General features: G+C 33.0%; 1 protein-coding gene across 1 annotated transcript in view; it reads right to left on the bottom strand.

The window, feature by feature from the left end:
* RGS22 (regulator of G protein signaling 22) overlaps positions 1-26,056 on the bottom strand; it is a 971,253-nt gene that overhangs the window by 844,405 nt on the left and 100,792 nt on the right. The gene's annotated exons all lie outside the window — the stretch shown is intronic.

The raw sequence follows: 26,056 nt of genomic DNA, 5'->3' as shown, positions 1-26,056 counted from the left end.
TTTTCCCTTACAGTTCACTTTGACACATCCAATTTATTGCAAATCAAGTTCCAGTCCCCAAGTATAAGTAATATTCCCTGCTGAAAGTTGATTATTTCTCCTAAAACTTTCTTAAGTTCCATAATAGAAGTTTTGGATGGAATATAAACAAATGCTAGCACAATACTCCTCCCTTGCAATAGCCCCTTACTACCACAAATCTACCATTGTTGTCTTTTCCTCCCCTTCTATCACTACTGGAACCAGTCTAGGAATTGATATAATCGCTTGCCTTTTCCTTTACACTCAATATTCTGCTGAATATCCATCCTGAAATATTTTTATTGCCAAATTCACATGCTTATTTCTTTCCAAATGTGTCTCCTGTAGTATTGCTATTTGCATTCTGCATTTCTTAATATTAATTTTTATCTACATTGCAAGTCCATACACTTTGCAAGATAATATGAATAGCATAGCCATTATGATAAACAAACTATTGTTTCCACCTACTATACAAGAAAGTTTGTCTGAATGTACATTTCCAACTTTTGTGTTACATGCACACACTTCACAAAAAATAGCGTATAAAACATTTAATCACCGCTTTCATCGACTGACTTCCTCAGAATACTAAATACATGGAAACCACACCTTTATATACACCTTCTAATCTATTCTTAATTGAATAATTAATTACTAAAAAAATATATATATATATCCAATATGTTTAAAAAAAATCATGATTCTAAAAGATAGACAATGACAATTCTTGTTCTTTATCAATACATAATTTTCTATGTTTCAAAAAACATTTTATATTAATAGTTTCATTTAGACCAGGTGGATGGTCTGCTTTAAGCTTGATCTGCCATAAGGTCTCTTTTTGTTCAAGGTGGTTTTTAAAATCACCTACCCTTAAATCTTTTTGGCAGACTTCTACTACAGTGAAAACAAATTTTTTGAAATTGGTACAAACAGTTGAGTGTTTAAATAATACACTTTTAGGGTCTTTTGTTTTGATATAATATAAGTGCTCCTTAACACGTGTTGCCAGAGTCCTAGTGGTCATGCCAACATAAAATGCCGGACAGACCGTACACAGAGCAATATACACTACACCACTAGTGTTACAAGAAATATACCCTGGAACTTCCAATATTCTGTCACTTGTAATAACAGAAATATATGGACCTGTGGATATATATCTACAAACTTTACACTTGTAACAACAAAACATACCTCTCTTAACTATGTTGTTGTCTTTACTAGAGGTATTGTCCTGTTCTAATAACTTTTTTATGTTTTGGTCATTACGAAAAACAAAATTTGGTTTACTTCCTACAACTTTAAGAATTTCATTATTTCCCTGTATAATTCTCCAATTCTTTTCCAGAACTTCTTTAATACATTTAACTTCACTGTTCATGGCCAAAGAACAAACTAATCCAGGGTTTTTAGAAGTAGATTCCATTTTATTAGATGTATCTGTAGATTGCTTATTTAAAATAGCTTGGTAATTTGTATGATGTTTGTTAAAAATTTCATTACCTATATCCATCACCAAACTTTCTTCATATCCTCTATTTACAAATAAAGATAAGATAAAATGAAATTCTTGTATCAGATCACTTGTTTTACTGGTCATCCGACAGGCTCTTATATACTGACCCCTAGGAATATTTCTGATGGTATGTTTTGGGTGGTTGCTCTGAAAGTATAAATAACTGTTTGTAAAAGTCTGTTTTCGAAAGATTTTACTATGAAATCTATTTTCCTTTATATCCCACCAAAAACATACGTCTAGGAAATTAACATGTAAACCTATATCGCCTTTGGTAAATTTTAAGTAATTGGATGTTGTGTTAACTTCTCTAAAAAATTCATTTACTGTGTCTCTATTCCCTTCTATTATAAAAATTAAATCATCTATAAATCTAGAATAAAATAAAATTTTGTAAGTGTTACATAACCGAGACAAATGTTCTATTTCCCACCATGCCATTACTGTATTAGCATAGGCTGGTGCAGCCGGGGAGCCCATGGCTACCCCTCGTATCTGTTGGAAATATTGATTTTTGAATAAAAAGTAATTATTTTCTAATACTAGTTCAATGAAACCACAAATGGTTGAAATTGTGTTGTTAGTGAAAACAGTTTTGTTTGTTAAATAACTTCGTACAGCTTCTACTCCTTCACCATGAGGTATACAGGTGTATAAAGACACCACATCCAATGTAAAGATTATATGTTTTTTGGGGTCAAAAATATTTTTCTCCTGAAGAATTCTCAGTTTATCTAAAAAATGCCAGGAATCTTTAACATAGGAATCACTTTTAGATATTAATGGTCCCATGTTAGCATCCAAAACTAACGAAATTCCTTCAAGGATAGAATGAGGGGCAGAAACTATAGGCCGAAATGGAGGGTCAGTCAGTTTTTTATGTGTTTTTGGTATTCCAAAGAAGACCCCTATTTTAGGATTTTCTACTAAACAGAAATGATAAATTTCATTACTAATATCTTCCGACATTAATGCTTCATAAAGAAATGAATTTATGAAGCGAAATGATTTCTGTATATCAAAAATGGTTACTTTTTTATATTCATTTGAATTCCCCAAAATATTCAGAATACTAGCTTCATAAACTGCTTGTTCCATAACAACTATATTCGAACCTTTGTCACTTTTCATAAATCTGTATTGTCCTGCTAAAGCTCTAAGATTTCCTAACGCTGTCCTCTCAGACTTGGTAAGGTTATCAAAAAAATAATAATTTCTATTGCTAAACACTTTATTAATATCTGTTATACACATTTCTTCATAGACTTTAATAGTATTATGTAGTTTGGGTGTGTAACTTGAAGGTTTAATTAGGTTACTTTTGGTATGCTTTAAATCATGCATTACATACATTAAATTCATCTTTCTAGTAAATTTTTTTATATCTACTACAGTTTTACTATAATTTCCTCTACTAGTTGGTACAAAATTCAAACCATATTTTAATACTTTCATTTCTATGTCGGAAAAAGTGTGTTTGGATAAATTTATAATATCAAAACATTCATTGGTTTCATTTAAATGTCGTCCTCTGACGAATTCGACCCCAAAAAAGTTTTACTGCGTGTCAAAACATTACTTTTACTGTAACTATTTATCGGAGGTCTCTTGTTATGTATTATCTCTTTGTTGGTAACATTCGTTCTCATGTTTCCACCACTATCTTTCATTTTGTTACCAACACCTTCTTCATTATTAGTATTATTGTATTCATTGTCTAAAACAATTACATTCTCATCATTGTCAGACATAATATTGTCCTGATAACCATCTTGTAATAAACGTTCAGTATTGTCATTTCTACCAGAATTAAAAACTACATCTCCTAAATAATTAACATGTGAAGTCAAAACTTTATCGTCATTAATACATTTGTCAGAAGTGAAAGTAGTTTGTTTTCTATGGTTACTTTCACTTCCATTAAACATTCTAGTGTTAACAGTTCTTGTGTTAACAGCAAAATTATCATATGCCGTTTTGTTTTTATAGGCAACAATGTCCCGATTCAATTTCTGTTGTTTTCTATTAGTAACATCGGATGCATGTTGTTGCACTTCCTTTGAGACAGTTTGAAAGAATACTTTATAGTTTACTTCACTAATACGTTCAGTTAACTGCTTTTCAATGTCTATGATTTCGTTTTTCAAATGTACCATCTTCTGTTTGTTATGTTCTATTAACAATTTAAGGAAGTTTAAACCAGCTTCGTTGAAAAAATCTACCAGTGTACCAAACATTGCACTTCCCAAACTAACACCGTTCGGGCACTTAAAAAACCTTAGTCCTTTCGGCACTATGCCGAGTTCAATACAATATTTAAAGTAGCAGTTCTCTAAGTGTAATGATTTATACCTCTTTAGTAGTTTGGTTAAATTGTCCTGTTCCCCTCTAGATGGTCCTTCTGGTAATGATGAAAAACTCCGTTTAGAAGAGGTAAAAGGATTTTCTACTTCACCCATCGGGTTATTTAGTTTCTCAGTCTCTGATTGTGGAGTTGGATGATTCTTAATTGAATAATTGAATTAATTGAATAATTAATTACTAAAAAAATATATAAATAGATTAGAAGGTGTATATAAAGGTGTGGTTTCCATGTATTTAGTATTCTGAGGAAGTCAGTCGATGAAAGCGGTGATTAAATGTTTTATACGCTATTTTTTGTGAAGTATTTGAATTCATTCATCTGAAACATCTGAATTTTATTCATCTGAGCCATTATTTTCTGCCATTTGCTGTTTATCCGTTTAATTTTTGGCTGGTTTGCTTTTAATTGTTTTATTTAGCCAGTATGGCAGAAGCGGCTGATGAATTATTGATGAATATGACTATTCATCCAACTCCACAATCAGAGACTGAGAAACTAAATAATTTGTTATTGGCGACTCTAATGGATATTAGAGGATCTTTAAAAACTTTGCTGGCCAGGTCCACCGGGTCAGAAAATGCGATGCAGGTTTCCAGCCCGATGGGTTTTGAACAGGAACTCGACACTGTGCTTGAGGTCGGAAGTCCCGCCCAGATGAAGACAACGCTTCACGAACGAGAAGCAAAGAGATGTTTGCCATTTTCCGCTCGTGAAAGGAGTAGCATGGGGTGTCAGCAACTGTTATGTGAAGTAGAAAATCCTTTTACCTCTTCTAAACGGAGTTTTTCATCATTACCAGAAGGACCATCTAGAGGGGAACAGGACAATTTAACCAAACTACTAAAGAGGTATAAATCATTACACTTAGAGAACTGCTACTTTAAATATTGTATTGAACTCGGCATAGTGCCGAAAGGACTAAGGTTTTTTACGTGCCCGAACGGTGTTAGTTTGGGAAGTGCAATGTTTGGTACACTGGTAGATTTTTTCAACGAAGCTGGTTTAAACTTCCTTAAATTGTTAATAGAACATAACAAACAGAAGATGGGACATTTGAAAAACGAAATCATAGACATTGAAAAGCAGTTAACTGAACGTATTAGTGAAGTAAACTATAAAGTATTCTTTCAAACTGTCTCAAAGGAAGTGCAACAACATGCATCCGATGTTACTAATAGAAAACAACAGAAATTGAATCGGGACATTGTTGCCTATAAAAACAAAAAGGCATATGATAATTTTGCTGTTAACACAAGAACTGTTAACACTAGAATGTTTAATGGAAGTGAAAGTAACCATAGAAAACAAACTACTTTCACTTCTGACAAATGTATTAATGACGATAAAGTTTTGACTTCACATGTTAATCATTTAGGAGATGTAGTTTTTAATTCTGGTAGAAATGACAATACTGAACGTTTATTACAAGATGGTTATCAGGACAATATTATGTCTGACAATGATGAGAATGTAATTGTTTTAGACAATGAATACAATAATACTAATAATGAAGAAGGTGTTGGTAACAAAATGAAAGATAGTGGTGGAAACATGAGAACGAATGTTACCAACAAAGAGATAATACATAACAAGAGACCTCCGATAAATAGTTACAGTAAAAGTAATGTTTTGACACGCAGTAAAACTTTTTTGGGGTCGAATTCGTCAGAGGATGACATTTAAATGAAACCAATGAATGTTTTGATATTATAAATTTATCCAAACACACTTTTTCCGACATAGAAATGAAAGTATTAAAATATGGTTTGAATTTTGTACCAACTAGTAGAGGAAATTATAGTAAAACTGTAGTAGATATAAAAAAATTTACTAGAAAGATGAATTTAATGTATGTAATGCATGATTTAAAGCATACCAAAAGTAACCTAATTAAACCTTCAAGTTACACACCCAAACTACATAATACTATTAAAGTCTATGAAGAAATGTGTATAACAGATATTAATAAAGTGTTTAGCAATAGAAATTATTATTTTTTTGATAACCTTACCAAGTCTGAGAGGACAGCGTTAGGAAATCTTAGAGCTTTAGCAGGACAATACAGATTTATGAAAAGTGACAAAGGTTCGAATATAGTTGTTATGCAACAAGCAGTTTATGAAGCTAGTATTCTGAATATTTTGGGGAATTCAAATGAATATAAAAAAGTAACCATTTTTGATATACAGAAATCATTTCGCTTCATAAATTCATTTCTTTATGAAGCATTAATGTCGGAAGATATTAGTAATGAAATTTATCATTTCTGTTTAGTAGAAAATCCTAAAATAGGGGTCTTCTTTGGAATACCAAAAACACATAAAAAACTGACTGACCCTCCATTTCGGCCTAGAGTTTCTGCCCCTCATTCTATCCTTGAAGGAATTTCGTTAGTTTTGGATGCTAACATGGGACCATTAATATCTAAAAGTGATTCCTATGTTAAAGATTCCTGGCATTTTTTAGATAAACTGAGAATTCTTCAGGAGAAAAATATTTTTGACCCCAAAAAACATATAATCTTTACATTGGATGTGGTGTCTTTATACACCTGTATACCTCATGGTGAAGGAGTAGAAGCTGTACGAAGTTATTTAACAAACAAAACTGTTTTCACTAACAACACAATTTCAACCATTTGTGGTTTCATTGAACTAGTATTAGAAAATAATTACTTTTTATTCAAAAATCAATATTTCCAACAGATACGAGGGGTAGCCATGGGCTCCCCGGCTGCACCAGCCTATGCTAATACAGTAATGGCATGGTGGGAAATAGAACATTTGTCTCGGTTATGTAACACTTACAAAATTTTATTTTATTCTAGATTTATAGATGATTTAATTTTTATAATAGAAGGGAATAGAGACACAGTAAATGAATTTTTTAGAGAAGTTAACACAACATCCAATTACTTAAAATTTACCAAAGGCGATATAGGTTTACATGTTAATTTCCTAGACGTATGTTTTTGGTGGGATATAAAGGAAAATAGATTTCATAGTAAAATCTTTTGAAAACAGACTTTTACAAACAGTTATTTACACTTTCAGAGCAACCACCCAAAACATACCATCAGAAATATTCCTAGGGGTCAGTATATAAGAGCCTGTCGGATGACCAGTAAAACAAGTGATCTGATACAAGAATTTCATTTTATCTTATCTTTATTTGTAAATAGAGGATATGAAGAAAGTTTGGTGATGGATATAGGTAATGAAATTTTTAACAAACATCATACAAATTACCTAGCTATTTTAAATAAGCAATCTACAGATATATCTAATAAAATGGAATCTACTTCTAAAAACCCTGGATTAGTTTGTTCTTTGGCCATGAACAGTGAAGTTAAATGTATTAAAGAAGTTCTGGAAAAGAATTGGAGAATTATACAGGGAAATAATGAAATTCTTAAAGTTGTAGGAAGTAAACCAAATTTTGTTTTTCGTAATGACCAAAACATAAAAAAGTTATTAGAACAGGACAATACCTCTAGTAAAGACAACAACATAGTTAAGAGAGGTATGTTTTGTTGTTACAAGTGTAAAGTTTGTAGATATATATCCACAGGTCCATATATTTCTGTTATTACAAGTGACAGAATATTGGAAGTTCCAGGGTATATTTCTTGTAACACTAGTGGTGTAGTGTATATTGCTCTGTGTACGGTCTGTCCGGCATTTTATGTTGGCATGAACACTAGGACTCTGGCAACACGTGTTAAGGAGCACTTATATTATATCAAAACAAAAGACCCTAAAAGTGTATTATTTAAACACTCAACTGTTTGTACCAATTTCAAAAAATTTGTTTTCACTGTAGTAGAAGTCTGCCAAAAAGATTTAAGGGTAGGTGATTTTAAAAACCACCTTGAACAAAAAGAGACCTTATGGCAGATCAAGCTTAAAGCAGACCATCCACCTGGTCTAAATGAAACTATTAATATAAAATGTTTTTTGAAACATAGAAAATTATGTATTGATAAAGAACAAGAATTGTCATTGTCTATCTTTTAGAATCATGATTTTTTTAAACATATTGGATATATATATATTTTTTTTAGTAATTAATTATTCAATTAAGAATAGATTAGAAGGTGTATATAAAGGTGTGGTTTCCATGTATTTAGTATTCTGAGGAAGTCAGTCGATGAAAGCGGTGATTAAATGTTTTATACGCTATTTTTTGTGAAGTATTTGAATTCATTCATCTGAAACATCTGAATTTTATTCATCTGAGCCATTATTTTCTGCCATTTGCTGTTTATCCGTTTAATTTTTGGCTGGTTTGCTTTTAATTTTTACATGCACACACTGTTTGACAGGCTGATATTTTATACAGCTGTTTCTCATCATCTCTGTTTGAACCTATGTCACATTTTCAAGACCTTTTGTTTTAATGAAAACCCTCAAACAAAAAAAAAAACTAAATACATTTTCTGAATTCCTCATCCCTATTAACTTAGAACAAACATATAAAACTATGTACATCTTCAAAAAAATGAAGTTTAACCACCCAGATAGGAACAATTACTACAAATCAACAGCTGCATTCACAGGCATTACCTAAATAATATTAAGGTTATCCACGCTAAAGCGCATCCTGTGTTCCCACTTACACTGACTGCTTTACATTCTTTTCTCATCTCTATTCCCCTCCCAGATGTGAAATGTAGCATCTATGCTTTCAGAAAACATTAACTCTTAGCCCTAAGAAAAAATACAATAGCTATCTTTAAATAAAACTAGGTTGTACAGTGTTTTATTAACTGCATTAAAATAGTTTGGCTGCTAGGAAAGCTATTACCTCCTGTTCACATCCCATAATTTCAAAATGCATTTATCTAGAACTGCTTGCCATTACACCATTACATTTTGCATTTCCCTCAATAAAGAATGCACAGACCTCTCAAGATTAATTGCTTGCACCTGCAGACAGCTCATCTCCATGTAAAAGCAGTCAGCAATGACTTTTTACAAATTTCAGTCAAAAGAGACTGTACAATTGCCTTCAGCTGCAGACATCTGACTCCCACAGAACATTTGCTAATAAAAAATAAAAAAAACAAGCTAATATATTTGCAAATCCAAGACACTTGGCATTTTTCATGGCTTTTGTCATTTTGTCTTATTTTTCAAGCTTACTTGCTTACACAAAGCTAGTTTATAGCTTAAGTCAAGAGTATTAATCAATACATTCACCCTTGTAAAAATAAAATAAAATATTTTAATTCTACATATAATATAATCAGTACACGTTTACACCCCACTCCAAAGTAGCAGCCCAAGATCCCAGCATATTAACATTAAACTTGTTTTTGTCCATCCTTTCTTCTCGTTATACTGTAAAGCTTATATTTCTTACAACAAAAAAGGTACTTGGTTACTTTAATATTTTTAACTTTTTCACACCTAGGCTGAATAGAATTTCACACCTCCTGACAATTGAAGAGTTCCTGTCTGGACAACTTTTGCCTGAGCTAAAATTCTGAGAATGCAATTTTGGTATCAACATGCAAACAAATGCATGTATCTCAAAAACAATAAGAGTTACAAAGTTACAAAAAAGTTAAAATACAAAAACTATTCAGCATACAGTCTTCTTCATTATAGCCATATTATTATGTCAGTCAAACCTAATGGTAATTTTATACTGAACATGTAATTTGATAATAATTAAAATTAATTATTACAATTATGAACACAAATGTTAATATTCCTGTAGCCATAGTAGGTGAACCCCAACTACCAATGTGACTTTTTTTCGCACAAATGTGTTCTTCGTTTTCATGCAAAATAGCTTTGCAGGTATTGTTCCATTTTTTTGAGATTTGTATAATTATGAATGGTAAGCATATTTTCGTATTTAACTGGCAAATAAATGTATATTTCTGCTAAACAGTACTAGATGGATACCAACTATCAGTGCAAAGTTTTTTCAACACTGTGTATTCTTTCATTTGTTACCATGGAGTACCAAATAATTACCATTTGGTATACATTATTAGCATTATTATTAATATAGGCATATATTCGTCATTTTTCTGTAAAATAACTCAACATTTTATCCAGTACTCAGCAGCCCATTTGTCTGAGGGGCTATTCATGAGTTTTGTGTTAACTGTGTATAGGAAATGCTGTTCTACAATGCATCAAGATGGACATTTCTACCATGCTAGAATTATTTGACAATGCCAGAGATTTTTACAGATATATGATATCTATGCAAATGTGCATATTAAGTTAGTAAACAAGTCCAAATGTCTTCAGAATGGCAGAACACAGTAGAAATCAGTGACACATTTTGCAGCATTATGCATGATTTTGATACCATGGAATATCATATGAATATTTTTTTGCCCAAAATATTACTGTAATTATTAATATAACACACATTAATAAGTTCTGGAGAATAACCCATATTGTCTCTGGTACCAAGTACTCATATTCATAATCTCTGGAAAATATCCCATACTGCCTCTGGCACTGAGTACCCCACTTGTCTAAAGGGACATTCCTGATCTCTAGGGTGAGTGAGCATGTGAAATGTTCTTCTGCAATGCATCCAGATGGCAATACCTGAGATATTTACAGAACTATAATATTTATTCATATTTGCATATTTACTACTAAACAAGTGTAAATATCTGCAAATTGATAGCAAGGAAACAGCAGGTATCCGTGACAACATTTGCAGCATCACATAACCTTTCATTTCACATCATGAAGTATTATGCATATTCTCTCTCTCGGTCAAGTTATCAACATAAATATTAATATGGTAAATATTCATATCTTAGCATAAAAAGAAATCACATATTCTTAATTACTGACCACTATACTAAGTCAGTGGTCATTTCTAACCTGTGTGTTGACCTATGTTTTGAAATGCTGTTCTACTATGCTACTGTTTGGACACTACCTGACATATTTACATGTCACATTTATTTCAAAAGAAGTTTAAATATTTACAAACTGGTGGTAGTTAAGACAAGTAGCAGTGATAATATACACAGCATTATGTAAGCTTTCATTTGATATAAAGCACCATGTATTACCTCCTTGTACGACAATGATCCATGGCTTTTAAAGCCCTGTCCAACAGAGTTTGCATGATAAGAAAAAATCTCTCACTGTCTCATAGTTGATGATATACTAGTGCCAATCAGCAAGAAAGTAAGCTGATGTCATGCAGCAGCAGCAACTTATGAGGACATTCAGCAAAACTCTGGCTGTTATAAATCTCTGGCATTAATGCCCACCACCCCAGTTCTGTGTCTGGCTTTTCTACTTATTCTGCAGATATATGAAAAGGCCCTTATTCTGAGTGAATGCACCAAATGCCCATGTTAAACAAACATAATACATATCCTGATTTACTGAAAATAAATGAAATGTACTACTTCAACATAAACTTATTTTTATGAATTGTAAGGTTGTATTCTTACAGGTGCTACAATGGTTCTGTGAGCTCTGTGACTGAAATATTAATAAAGTACATTTTTGACACATTCATGAATTGCTGTGATTCATTAAAAAAAAAAAATAGTCTATCAAACAGTTTGTCATGGATGCCTACCACCACAGTGTTTACATCATGACTTGATCTCTACTGCTCCTAAAGTGTACTGTACTTTGCTTCATTGCTTCATCTATTATTCACTATGCAGCAATATAGATTAGAAAGATGAGTGAATAAGCACACACTGGATGCTATCCTTTGTTATTTGGGGAACCTTATGGGTTTTTTCAAGACTTTGAGCATGATCAAACTGAGGACAGAGATTCCCTACCTCTAAAAACACACATACATATTTGTAATGCTACAATGTTGGAGTAGTTTTTTCCAAGAAAATATACATTGGCATTACAGTGCATCGGTCCTCCCCTTATGGGAGATAATATATACGTAATGAACTGCATCTCTGCTTAGGCCTGCAGCCCTTTGTGTTTTACTAGTGGTGGGTAGTTTAGAAATCACTGCCACAGCACCACTATTTGAACATTTAAAACAGGCATCTGGTGCAATACTTATTTAGGCTTGAATGCTTAGGCTGACAAAATATGATAGCTTCAAATTAGGCAAGTAGCTGGAGTGATAAGAAGGGAAAGCAAGAAGACTCCTTGTCCCTCTTTCATCAGTCTTAAAGTAACATCTGATCACAGGCTAACTTTTCTTATTTGCCTGCTGTGTGCCATTATAAAAGGTGGAGCAGGACATTAAAAGGCCCCAGCACAGGAATGCTGTTTCACTGTCTATCCCACCACCCCACCCCACAATAACCGCAGCATATCATATACATGCTTGTTTTTTGTTTTTCCAGACATCCATTTTGTTAGTCTTCCAAATCATATGTGGAGCTTCTTTTGTTCATCTGTACAATATTTTCTGAGGCAGAGAAAAGAAATAAGACCCCAAGATGTAAAAGTCTCACAATATGAGCACACTATCATTGTGTGTGTGTGTGTGTGTGTGTGTGTGTGTGTGTGTGTGTGTGTGTGTGTGTCTATATATGTATGTATGTGTAGGGGGTTCAAGGACATGTATTTATCAGAAACAAATGTTGAAATGTGTGAAGGAAAAATGCTACAGACTGGTGATATCTACCATGGTAGAATTATTTAACATTAATTTTAAAATAAAATTATAAAATATTTTTTCACTTTCACGGAAGTTGATATTTTTAATAAGTGCATTGTACTTGCTGTAACAGCAACATTTATGACCAGGTTTTTGGAATATGAGCACACATACATCTATAAACACATACAGACATACACTCTTGCATTTATTAAGTACATATTTTCATTTATAAATACACACTCACGCAAGCACGCACACACACAATTTTGGTATTCTTTCAACTTTCAAAATATATTAAAGAAATTCTGAGGACTGCAGTTTATAAATAATGACATATTTTTGTGTTTTAAACTTCATATCCTTCAAGAAAATGCATATATTTTTACTATGGAGGAGAGACTTACAATTATTAAAATTATAATATTCCCCAAGATTTTATACTTAATACAATCAATAATACTTCCACCTACAAAAATAATTATCAAGAAACTGAATACACTAATGTTAAATTTCCTATGGGCACCTAATAGACCTAGGATTGCATTAAAGAAACATACTAATAGCTGGTCTCAAGGGGGTATTTCTTTTCCAGACTTTAATTTATATACTATCTCTTCTATTGTAAAAGTTATTACTTTATTAATAGATCAGTCATATGTCGCAAAATGGAAAGATTATTGGGAGCTAATTAGTATGCACTTCATGAAAATCTCCTTAACACATAAGAATATGATTGTAAATAACTCATGTTATGGTTACTAAAGGAATTTTGTACTTCACCTATTACACCTAAACATATGGTTTGTTACCCATTAAATATTATTATTAGCTATCGTAACTTTATATTCATGCACCCTAAGTATAGGGAATGGAATTTTATTATATTCCCTATAATGTATACTCAGGGTATGCTTTTGTCATCTACTTCTGAAGGAACTCATTTAGCTATAGATAATGATCTAAAGTACTGGCATCAGTTGATATCTGATAATAAAGTTAAAAATCTAGATTTCTTAAAACAAGAATTTGATCTAAGAGAAGCTTGCTGGTTAGAGGTTCAGACCTTTAGACAACATCTCATTAATAAAATAGATCTAATGTCTATAACAGTTAAAGAATCTATTCCAACACTGATTGATTACTTGGTATTAAATTTATAACATAAAGTTTCTGATAAAGGTAAACTTTCATACATACATAAAATTATCAGACAAGAAACTTTTTACAGTGTAGATACATACTGGAATTATTTCACTTCTATTAATGGGGACCCACCAAGTCAACAAGATAAACAATATATATTGGAATCTGCCTGTAGAACTATGTCTTCCATTGTCTGGAGACTTTATACATGGAAATTTTTACATAGATCTTTTTATACACCTTTGATGATGAATAAAATAAATAATAAAGATAATCTATGTAAGAGATGTAATGTAGAAATTAATGCTGACTGGGCTCATATGTTTTATGACTGTATAAAATTGAAAGAATACTGGAAGTCAATTAATGAATTTTTGCAGGCTCTTTTTACAGATAATTTCATTATTTCTAAATCTCTTATATTATTCAACACACCTGTACCTCAAAGTGTTAAAAAGGTTAAGCTTCCCTTGTTATGGTCTATTCTAGCAGTGGCTAGGAAAATACTAACCAGAAATTGGATTTCAAATACACCTCCTTCGTTCAATGAATTTAAAAATGGTATGAAAATAGTGTGCCATATGGAAATAAACACAATTTGGTCAAGAACAACTAGAAAAACATCTTATTATATTGTATGGGATAATTTACAAAATTTGTTAAAAAAATCCTAATTTCAATAGCATGGTATTTTAGTTTAATTAATTGATCTGATTGTAGTGGATGTCTTTGTAAATACTTTAGTTGTTTTGTTGAATGTTATAATCATATCTATTTTTAATTACTTGTATAAAATTGTTATGATATTTCTTTTGTATGTTAAAACAATAAACCTGTTTTGAAAAAAAAAAAGAAAATGCATATTAACGCAATACCTGCTATTCTGTTCTAACATCTCCTCAGCATTGTCCCTCATTTTGTGTTCCAGCTTGCTACTTATTTGGCTTAGATTTTGAGATGATTAAAACAAACAAACAAAAAAGTACAGTGCTGCTGTCCCATTTGAGCACATTCAACCTGGAACTGCATAGGCTCCTGGTGATCCAATTGGCTTGTTCGCTGGTGACGTCAGAAGCCAATGGAGTTCTGGTAGAAAGAAGATCAGCCTGTATAACATGCATTTTCTGACATGTATAGTACTACTAAACAAAATAAAAATAAACATGTATGCTCAGATTTTTTAACTGCCACTTTGCCTCCAATGAAAGCATGATTTACTTAATGAAGGAGAGGACTGGTTTATTTTACATCACCACTAAGGATCAATCAGATGAAACAAGAAAAAAGGTATAGGAAAATCACACTTTATTAATGTTTTTTCCAATGGCACCTGTATTGTTTTATTGTTTGCAGTTTAAGATAAACAGATGGAATTCAGCAATAAATATCATGTACCTCTAGCTGCATAACCAAGGGAAATATTTGTTTGTTTTTTCAAGCAGTGCACAGTGGGGCTGTAGGTGTGAGAGGCTGCCTTTCATTTTGGCTCTTGTTCCATGGGCACAGAAAGGACATTACACAGATGGTGCTATATGAGTGAATGAGTTAATACATATTACAGTACCTGAAAAAACACCCTCACATAAAAAACACCCCTGACTACACACTATGAAAAATTTGCTTTACTCTGTATAACACACCATTCATATCGTGAAATGTTTTGCACAAACACTAATAAGAACAAAATTGTTTTACTTACAGTTACTTTTTTCCCTTTTAGTGTCATTCTAAGTATTAATGTCAAAAAGTAGGGTATATGCTTTACATCCCACCCATAAGTTTAACAAAGTCAACAAAAGTCCAGACTTTTTCAGATACTTTTTCTTGCAAAGTTATATTTCACAAATGTGACAGATGTTTTATAATCTTCCATTAATTCATGGTTTTTGTGTTGCTGGTCCTCTTCTTGTTAATCTCTATCTACTAACACCAGGTTCTAGTTCAAGTCCAAGGTACCTCTGATTCTTTTAGTCAGCTCCTGTGTTTCTGTCTCTGAAGCATCTTCCTTTGACACACTGGAAAAGACTGTACTGAAAACATCTCTCTATAGGCTTTATTGTTAGAGGAATGAGAAGCAGAGACCTCTTATGTTTGGGGCTCAGCTTTTGTTGGATTAACTTTTTCATTTCCATCTTAGCTTGCTCTACATCCTAAAATGCCTGACCCGCTAGGAAAAAATGTTCTGAAAACAGCTGGATTCAACAGCTTGAATCTCACACTTGCCTCTGGACATTCCCTGATTGCTGGGATAAATTTGTTTCTCTTCTGCCTGGTGTATAGTGCATAATTATTTTCTACAAACACTCAGCTGTCTCCAATTTTTTCACACCTTTTCAAGGAAAAGTAGGAAATCTCAGGTTTTCTCTGTGCATTCTGTCTTTTAACTCTACATTTTTGAAACAGCTCTTCTTGACAAGTTTCAGCCAGCCTTTTCTTCATTACAACCTCTGATTTTTGCAATTTTATCAGCTCATCTGAATAGTTAGTTAAAGCTTCTTCAGTTTTCCAGCCTTTTGTTACTTTAGTTGATATACTTTTTCACTGTTTCATTTATTTTATTCACTTCTGAGCCCATTTGATTTATTTTTCCTCTAAATTGCTGGAAGCCATCTCTTGTACCAAAGCTGAAACTTGAACTGCCTTTTGATGAACAGCTGCAGTATCCTTCCCAGCCAGTGTCTTCTCTTCACCTTTTCTGGCTGATTTTCTTTCAGGTTCACTAAATTTCTTCCTTGTTAGCATCCAGGTAGTATGCTTGCTAGCCGTTAACTGAATTTTACTCATGATGACTATATCACCAGATCTTATCTCTCAGTTTCCTTAACTCACACTGGAAGAGTTGAAATCAAGCTGTTGGTTAGTGTGCAGCCATCAAGGAAGTATACCAGAAACATTTTTAATAAACTTTGGACATACAGTTATAACTGGGAGTTCCTTAGAGACAAAAATGGAGAAACATGGCCATAATGAACTACTTGCTGAGTTATGTTTGCTGATGAAATCATTGTTTGTGATGTACACAAACCATCTTGTTTAAGAGGATAGCATTTTAGTGGAGAATTACAATCCCCAACATGTACATAACAAAATACAACATGCTTTCAGCAATGACGCCACATTTCAAATTTTCTTCTCCAAAATATTTATGAGATACACTATGTGAAACTGGCTAGCATACATGTCAAATGATCAAACTGAGATGGGGCATCCAAACATTACAGACTTAGGTCAGTGACATTCATAATGGGTGAGGAGTGGACTATTTAGTATAAAAAAATCAGTAGGAGTTGCAGACAATTATAATCAGATCTCACAGCATAATGTACTTGCTTTGTGTTTGAGAAATGGATTACAATAAATGTACCTCAAGAGCAAAGCTCTACAGGTGAACATTAAATACTGGGTTATGATTGTAAAAATCCAATCATAATTCTCTGCAGTATATATATATATATATATATATATATATATATATATATATATATATATATATAGCTTTAGCTACTCCAATGGGCTATGAGTTAGAAGTGCAAGGTGTTTACAGTTTTAAAGCTGTGAAAAACTTAACACTACATAAAAATAGTACACATATGCTAATTGAACACAAAGGTAAAGCCAGGGGGCAGTGAAGGGGCAGCCACCCCTGACACAGTGTGATAGGGGCTGTGATCAACACATTCTGATCAAGCAAACATTTGACAGCAGTAAAAGAATGATGATGATTCAATGGGAAACAGAGTGCAAGGCAACCTCACTATTGTTGGTGGATCTTGATGCAGAAAAGGCATACAATAGAGTTAGTTAGGATTTTATGAGTACAGCAATAGCAGCATTTGCTTTTCCTGATAGAATAATAGAGTTAATTAGGAAGATATACGGGGTCAGAGGCAAAAATCAAGGTGGAAGGCCTCCTCTCTGACAAGCTATATTTAGAGAAACCAAGCAGGGGGTGTCCTCTTTCATCTTCACTACTTGCCTTAAACTTAAGGCCATTGGCAAAAATAAATAAATAAATAAAATATGAAACTCACAAATTCAAGTGTATAAATAGCAGGGTATTCAAAAAATTGTCTTATTTGCAGCTGATAATACTTTGGACTTGATAAATCCAGAAAAGGATATCTCAGGGTAGTGGAACAATTTGAGACAATCTCAATTTTTTTCAGTATATAAAATAAATACAGATGAAACAACGGCTATAGCAGTAAACTATTTTCCCACCCACTAATTAGTTCAGCAATACCCATATTTATGGGGGCATAAGAAGATGAAACACTTAGGTGTTTGGATTAAAAAAGATTCTATTATGGCAGCTCAGGGTATGTTGGAAGAGGCTAAATGAAAGGTAATAGAAAATTTGAGAAGATGGTTCATTGATATAAATGTATGATTGCCTATGTCATAGGTGATATACAGCAAAGATATTTCTTGTTAAAAAATAAAGTATAGCAAAAAAAAAGTTGAGAAGATGGAAGCTCTTGACAATGCAAGCAGTGAAACTGTTTTAGTCACTTTAATATTGTGCAGAGGTCAAGCATATTTTTATCAACCAGAAGAAAGTTGTGGACCATAACTGATAAAGAACTGAAGGAATTTATTTGGGAGGAAAACAGGGCATGAGTTAAGTGGGATAAGTTGTTTCTCCCCACAGAACAAGGTGGTTTAGTATTACCACATTTGAAGGATACTTTAGAGATACACAGTTAAGCCTCATAAACAAAACTATTTGGGGATGGATAAACCTATCTGGGGTTAAGGTATTTATCTCACAAATACAAGGTACAAGGTTTGATTCTCACCTTTAAATCCATGTAAAGCAAAGTTCTTCCGTAACACAATTCATGTGTACCTTGCACAACTGGATGGGGAACAGGACATTCATCCCTGGTTTGGCACCTATGTCTTTAATTGACAAAGGCAGCCTATAAATGTTTAATCCCCCAACTCCCTGCTTACACTTACAAAAAGTTACCAGAACTCAGACATTTGGGATGCATGGCTAGGCTTAAAAAGTGGTTGTTAGCCTAGTACATACCTATGAACCTAAAACATAAACAGAAAACTATATATCAATTATGAAAGAAATTATGTTGAAACGGATAGGGTGGGGTGTAATGAAATAAGGAAAATGGATTTTGGATGTAGACCTTTTAGAAGAACAATAACAACCATACAGAATATTATATTTACCAAATAGCTGAAAATGTTTTTAAAACTAAGCCAGCACAGAAACGGACAAAGGAGATTTTACTGCAAGTGAGGACATCGAGAAATAGGCAAAGGGGAGCTGTAATGTATTGGAAAAATTTGCAAAGGAACCAAGGCATTATGAGTAACTTGACTAGGGAGAGAAAAGTTACTGAGTGGGATGAGGCCAAGCAGAAGTTTGGATTGCAGGTAGGAGACTACTTTTTTTACTAAGGATTGATACCAGAGTATAGGAAAAGAAAAAAGGAGCGGGGATTGTTAAATGAAAGTCTAGGTCTGGTTGAGTTTACAGCTAAATCTAGAACAGAAGCTGATGTGAAAAAAAGGATAATTAGTAAGATATATAAAATTATACATGATAACTATAAGAGTAAATCAGAACAGGTTAGAAAAGAATGGGAAATGAGAATGGAAAGGCAATATATATAATGATATATATACAAACATATACATACATATACACACACATATATATGGCCCTCAAGCATACAACAAAATCCAAAAGGTTTAGGATTTTTGCATGGAAATGTTTGCATGGGTATTTTTACACCCCAGGTAGAAATTCGATCCAACTCATCAAATAAACAAATCCAAAGTAGAACTTATTAGGTGCCTTTATCCAATGTGACTGGATGTCATCAGACTTTTTGTGGTTGGCATTTTGGATTAAGTTTTTGAAATTCTACTTTGGTTTCCTTTGATTGCTGCTTTGGATTGAGTTTTTGAAATTCTACCTTGGTTTAATTTGGTCAGTACTTTGGATAAAGCTTTTGCATTCAGTTATTAGCACCAAATAAAGTGAGTTGCATTTGTCTGGCTATACCTGAAGTAGATTTCTTTGAATTTTTCCACAGATAGACAGCAATTACTGGAAATGTGATGGAAGAGACAGTGGTACTTAGCAAGATGCTGTTTTGGGAACGAGTTTGGTATATTTTAGAAATTCCCTACAGAATACTTTGTCAGAAAAATGTTGGGGTAACAAATTACTATCCCTAATTTAAGCTGGGATATAGAAACTGGATTGCTTACAAATATTAAGGCCCTACTAAGTTTAATGAAGTTGGCTGCCTAAAAAGCAATTACTAGAAAATAGAAATCAAGAATGTTTTAAGGGAGATAAATAATTGTAGGTGGGAAATTTGGAAAAGGGAAGAAGCAAATTACAAAGAAATAATGCAGTCTATGGAAGTAATGTTCAGGAGCAGGAGTGAAATTTCAGGGAAAGCAGGAGCTGAACATTATATGTAATGTGAAATGAAATAATAAATGCTACTTTATATGTATAATTGCTACTTTATATTTACAATGCATGGAAAGAAAACAAATCTTTGTAATAGTTTATTACTTATTTTATAATGGAATGGGTACTTGTGCCACTATTAAATATGCAATGTTAAAAAAAGGTATTTAAAAACTACACACACAAACAAGGGACTGCAAAAAAGACATTTTTGATAATTCAATGCAGTGACGAAAGGCAGCTACTTCAAGATCTTTAGTGTTCTAATGAAGTAAGATCCATAATACCCCATTACATCACCATAAAGGATTTAAGCAATAAGCTGCTAATGAGCTTTAGCCCATATTCCTGGATCTTACGTGTTGTGAATTTAAATTAACCTTTTGCTTAAATGAGAATGTAACTGTGCAAACTAACATAGCTATAAGATTAACTGCTTAAGAAATGTAAAGAACAGTATCAGTGGGCTGTATTCATTCAGGTCTATATCAGTTCATCTCAATGCAATTGCAGTGAACAACGGATCATCGACCCTCATTCAGTGAAAATTGTTTCAGCGATTCGCTGAATTTACCAAGGAAAAGTACAGCACAACTTTGCCCTTTCTCCACTGTAGTGTGATCTTGGAGTTGGTGTATATAGTTGGGGGGTGCAGACCCCCACATCAGGGGTGTGGGCTCGATTTGCTTAGCTGTTGGTCCATTCTGCTGTAGGGCAAGTATTTACTTGCCCTCGATAAATTCAGCAAATCGCCAAAACGGTTTTCGCTGAATGAAGGTTGACAATCCGGTGTTCACTGCAATTGCATTGCGATGAACTAATATAGACCCATTCGTTCAACACGCAAGAGATTGTTGTTCTACAGTATGCACTCATTCTACTCTGCTTGGTTTAATGCACACTGTTAATATAACAATTTCCTGTATGGTAGACAAACAAATGCAGTGTACTGATATTCTGCTTTGTGTAACTAAAACCAGATAATCTAACTGCTCTGTTAATCAGCACTATTTCTAGTGCATCTACTAGTATATGTTTTAACCAGTGCTCCTACCCATAAAGGACAGCACTGAGTGGCAGTGTAAAGCTGAATCTAATGCCTGCAAATCTTTTTTTTTTCACAACTGTTTAGTGAAATTTTTATAAACAATGAAATGATTTAGTATTTCATAGAAAACTGATGATACAATAATGAACAACACAGGTAACAATATATATATATGAAATAATTTAATAATCCAACAAAACAAACTACTTAACATGAGTGCCTAGATTAATATATTCATAAAAAAGAAAAAAGTCCTCAACATATAAAATAAGTCATATAGTTATTTAGTCACTTCTCTCCAGTATTTCCGCCAGCGTTACCCAGGAGTTATAATAAGTGGTTATCTTTTCAATTATTTTCCTAATAGTTGTTAATTCCATCCGAGATACAGACAGCATGATATTTCTGAATTCTTTGAAAGGTGAAGATGATGCACTCTTCCAACTGTAATTGTCTTATGTGCAATGACTAGAAGGATCCATAAAATTTAAAATTTTGCTCTGGAAACACACTGCAGAATGGATGCATTAAACAAATCTAAAGACTTAGATAACTGAAACTTATCATTGAAAATTGTTTGTAAATATTGATTCACTTTGTCCCAAAATTGCTTAAATAATTGACAGTCAAAAAAAACGTGCTGCCAGTCTGTTTCTTGTTTAAACATTAATTCTAGTCTATGAGGTGTAAACAGATCTATGAAGAAATTTCCATGCAAATAGCTTCCACTGTATTGACAAAGAAGTGCATTTAGGAGAGATAAGTATTAGTCTTTTCTCAGTATCATCAGGAGATTGATTATTGATTATTCTATAATAATCCACAAAATTTGCTTATAGTAAGTTTTCATACTTTTTACTATTTTATATATTTTTGACAAGTAACCTTTTCCTTGGACAGTATAATTTGTTAAGCAAATCAGATGTTCAATAAATTTAGGAATGCCTTGTCTGGTAGTTAAACTCATTAACTCTAGTCTGTTTTAATATATTGTCTAACATGTTGTATTGCTAGCCATATAATTCCATTCAGATCAAAATTATTTTAACTTATTCCACTGATAGTAGCTTACCAGCATTGAATAACTGATACCAATAGATGAATTCCTTTTTTTTAAGTTTTGATTATATGTGCAACAAATATACTAATGCAATCCTGGGTACAAGCAATAGGATATGGTAAAAATATCCATGCCTTAATATCTGGATTTTTGTTTATGTAATTATTACACAATTTTAATGTATCTTTTATAAAGTTGGAATTTATATACTTATTTTTGCCAAAGACTGTATATTCTTTCATCATCCTGAAAAATATTTTAGGTATCATTCCCGTACTATGCTGTGACACTAATTGATTTGATTTTGAGCAGATTACTTAATGAACTTGCTTCCATCTAGCTGAGTAGGAGTTGTTTAACCACAAAGATAATGCCTTTATAACAGATGATAATGCATAGATCTCTATATCTGGTAGATTTATACCCCCCTCTGCCCAATCATTCAAATGATTAATAGATATTCTAGGTATATCATGATTTATTTATTTATTTCCAGTTTGATGACCGGGGAGGTCCACTGGGCTCAAAGAGCCTGTTTTCAGTGGAGGCCCACAGAGAAAAGCTCCAATAATACACAGTACAAGTTCCATAATATGAAGTACAATACATAGTGGAAACAGAAACAAACTAAGCAAATTTTACATACAAAATAGCAAAAACGAAACAAAAGTTAAACAGCAGCTTGGAAAAGGATGTAAAGCATATTTACATGCTTAGTGGTTGAGAACAGTAGTACAAGGTTAAATTAATACAGAGGTTTAAAATCATCTGAGAATGATATAGAAGTAACATTAGCATGGCTGAGTTCTTTATGCATGAATATTAGCATGAGTTAAATTAATACAGAGGTTTAAATCCTCTGAGAGTGGTATAGAGGTAGCATTAGCATGTAGGCAGTACATAGGGTTAATCAATAGTGTGTATGGAAGAACAAACTTTGTGTGCTATAAAGTATTTATGTATTAAACAGGATAGGTAGGTGGAGTGCAATTGCATTTCCATTTTTGGGAGAGGTAAGAATGCAGCTGGATTTTGAAGCGTTCAGAGTTCTCAGAAATTCTTAGAGATGGAGGGAGAGAATTCCATTTTTAGCGATGTAAAAGGATAGGAGAAGCTGACCAACAGGACAGTTTGGTTTATAAACAGATTAGATTTTAGTGGGTAGATCTTAGAGTTCTGTTTGGGGTGTATAATGTTAAGATGTTTGTTAGTGCTGGGCATATAGTTGGTTTGAAAATAAGCTTGTGAGTGGTGATGAGTTGGAGGTATTGGTAGCCATTGCAGCTGGTGGAGATGTTTACAGTGGTGAGTGGAGTATTTGGAAGTGGTGGCAAACTTTGAGATTTTATTGTAACAGGATTCTAGTTTAGAAGAGATGGAGGAAGATAGGTTGGTTAGTAGGGGAGCACCATACATTAGTGAAGGTAGTAAGAAGGTAGTGGCGAGGGTCTGTCTTGTTGAGGGGGAGAGGAAGTGGGAGTTTCTGTAGCACATGCCAAGTTTCTGATGAGTTTTCTTTATATTTAGCTGAATATGGATATCGAATTTTAGGTGTTTGTCAATAGTAACTCCAAGAAGTTTAGCAAAAGTAACAACTTCTATAGTGGAGTTAGCAAGGCTTGTAATCTTGAAAGAGGTTTTGTCTAGGTGGGTAGATTTTGAGGGAGACAATAGAATGATCTCTGATTTGTTGGCATTCAAAGAGAGGTGACTTTGGAGCATCCAGTTCTCAGTAGTTGAGAAGGCAGTTTGAGTATTTGTTTGGAGCTCAGGGATGTTTGATGCAGAGCAAACTAAAGTTGAGTCATCTGCATATTGTACTATCTTAGTGTTAGGAATGGCTGCATGGAAATCATTAATGAAGATACTGAAGAGCATAGGGCCAAGAATGGATCCCTGGGGTACCCCGGTTGGGGTAGGAAGGAAGGCTGAGGTGCCAGTCTTCCATTTTACTGCCTGAGATCTGTCAGAGAGGTAGCTGCTGAACCAGGTAATGGTGTTTTGTGAGAGGTTAAGATTGGAAAGGTGGTGAAGAAGGTGGGTATAGGAGACTGTGTTGAAACCCTTGGAGAGGTCAAGGAGACCTGTGGATACAAGTTCTCCAGAGTCACGGGCATGGTTTACAATGTCTAGAAAAGAGAGAAGAGCTGTTATTGTGCTACGGCCAGGATGGAACCCATGTTGTGTTGGGCTGAGGAGTTGGTTATGTGTAATGAATGGCATGAGCTGGAGGTGGATGATTCCATAGAAAAACTAAAATTAGTTTGTTAAACTGATTCATATATTTACGAGCTGGGGGAATAGAAAATTCCTGCATGAAGTGTAGTAGTTCCAGAAAAATAATAATTTTAATAATGTATATCCTATATTCCACTGTAAAGAAGAATTTGTTCCATTGTTGTGTTACACTTTTAATATGATTTAAAACATTATCATAGTTGATTTTTAATGTCTCACTCATATCCTTTGTTAATAAGACCCCTAAATATTTGATTTTATTGTCAGGAGCAAGATATTTAGAACATTTTTTGTGTAATATTCTGTTATCAGATTTCATAAGTAATATTTTTTTTGTTTTAATTGAATCTAAGACCAGAAAGAGAATGGAAATACTCTATTAACCTCAATAATGCAGATAGTGAATCCTCAGTGTCATTTAGTGTTAACAAAATGTCATCAGCAAAGAGTTGTATTTTCATTTCTAGTCTATCCCCAATCAAAATACCTTTAATTTTTTTAATTCATTTTTATATAGCGTGCAAAGGGCTCAATTAGTAAAACAAACAACAAAGGAGATAAGACAGCATCCTTGCTTTATGCCTGTAGTAACTGAAATTGATGTTGAAAAACATGACCCAATCTTTACATATGCTAAAGATTTCTTATAAAGTGATTTTATTGAATGTATACATTTATGTGAAAAAACATATTTTTCTAAAGTTAATATTTAATAATTTCAATTAACTGAGCCAAAAGCATTGTTTATAAGACACACTAGGGTCATACTTTTTTGATAAATTTATATACTCAATCAGATATATTATTCTTTTAATATTATCATAACTGTGCCTGCCCTTTATAAAGCCTGTTTGATCTTTATCAATTAATATGGGAATCAACTGTTTGATACTATCTGCACAAATTGCCATAAATAACTTGTAATCAACATTCAAAAGGGATATAGGCCTATAAGAGGAACATATTTCAGCATATTTTTCAGATTTTAAAATGGAGGATATTACTGTTATACTTCCAAAAGGGAGGTATATTTATGCCTTCCTTAACTAAGTTAAACACTCTGGATAACAAGCATATAACTTCTTTGGGTAAAATTGTAAACATTTCACATATTAATATTATCTAAACCAGGTGCTTTGCTAAGTTTTAGCTTACTGATTTGAGATTTACATTCAGGCATTGCTATTTGTTTATCAATTAACTTAATATGCTGATCCTGTAATTTGACTTTTATATCCATTTTAAGAAATGCCCTTACTATATTTTGTGGTTCTGATTCTGTACTCTGTGAATTAATATTGATAGTGCTTTCTAAATGCTTCTATTATTTCCTCTAAATCTGTCACCTTCTTTCTAGTGTCTGGTGTATAAACTTCCCTAATCTGATGCTGATTTTATTATTTTTTTAGTCTTATTTGCTATTCTCTTATTCCTAGGGTTCACTGAGTAGGGAACAATTCTGATCTTCTCCAATTCTATCATGTCTTTATAATTCAAAATTTCTAAATATTTTTTTTATTCTTTTCTTCCATTTATGTGGTTAGGTACTTCCTCCCCTTCTGAATATTATATTTCAATCTGTCAATGTTCTCCTGCAGCTCTGTCAAATCCTTATTCCATTGTTT

This window comes from Protopterus annectens, chromosome 3.part0 (assembly GCF_019279795.1).
Source record: "Protopterus annectens isolate FY-2018-M chromosome 3.part0, PAN1.0, whole genome shotgun sequence".
Lineage (NCBI taxonomy): Eukaryota > Metazoa > Chordata > Ceratodontiformes > Protopteridae > Protopterus > Protopterus annectens.
This window is presented reverse-complemented; position numbering and strand designations above follow the sequence as displayed.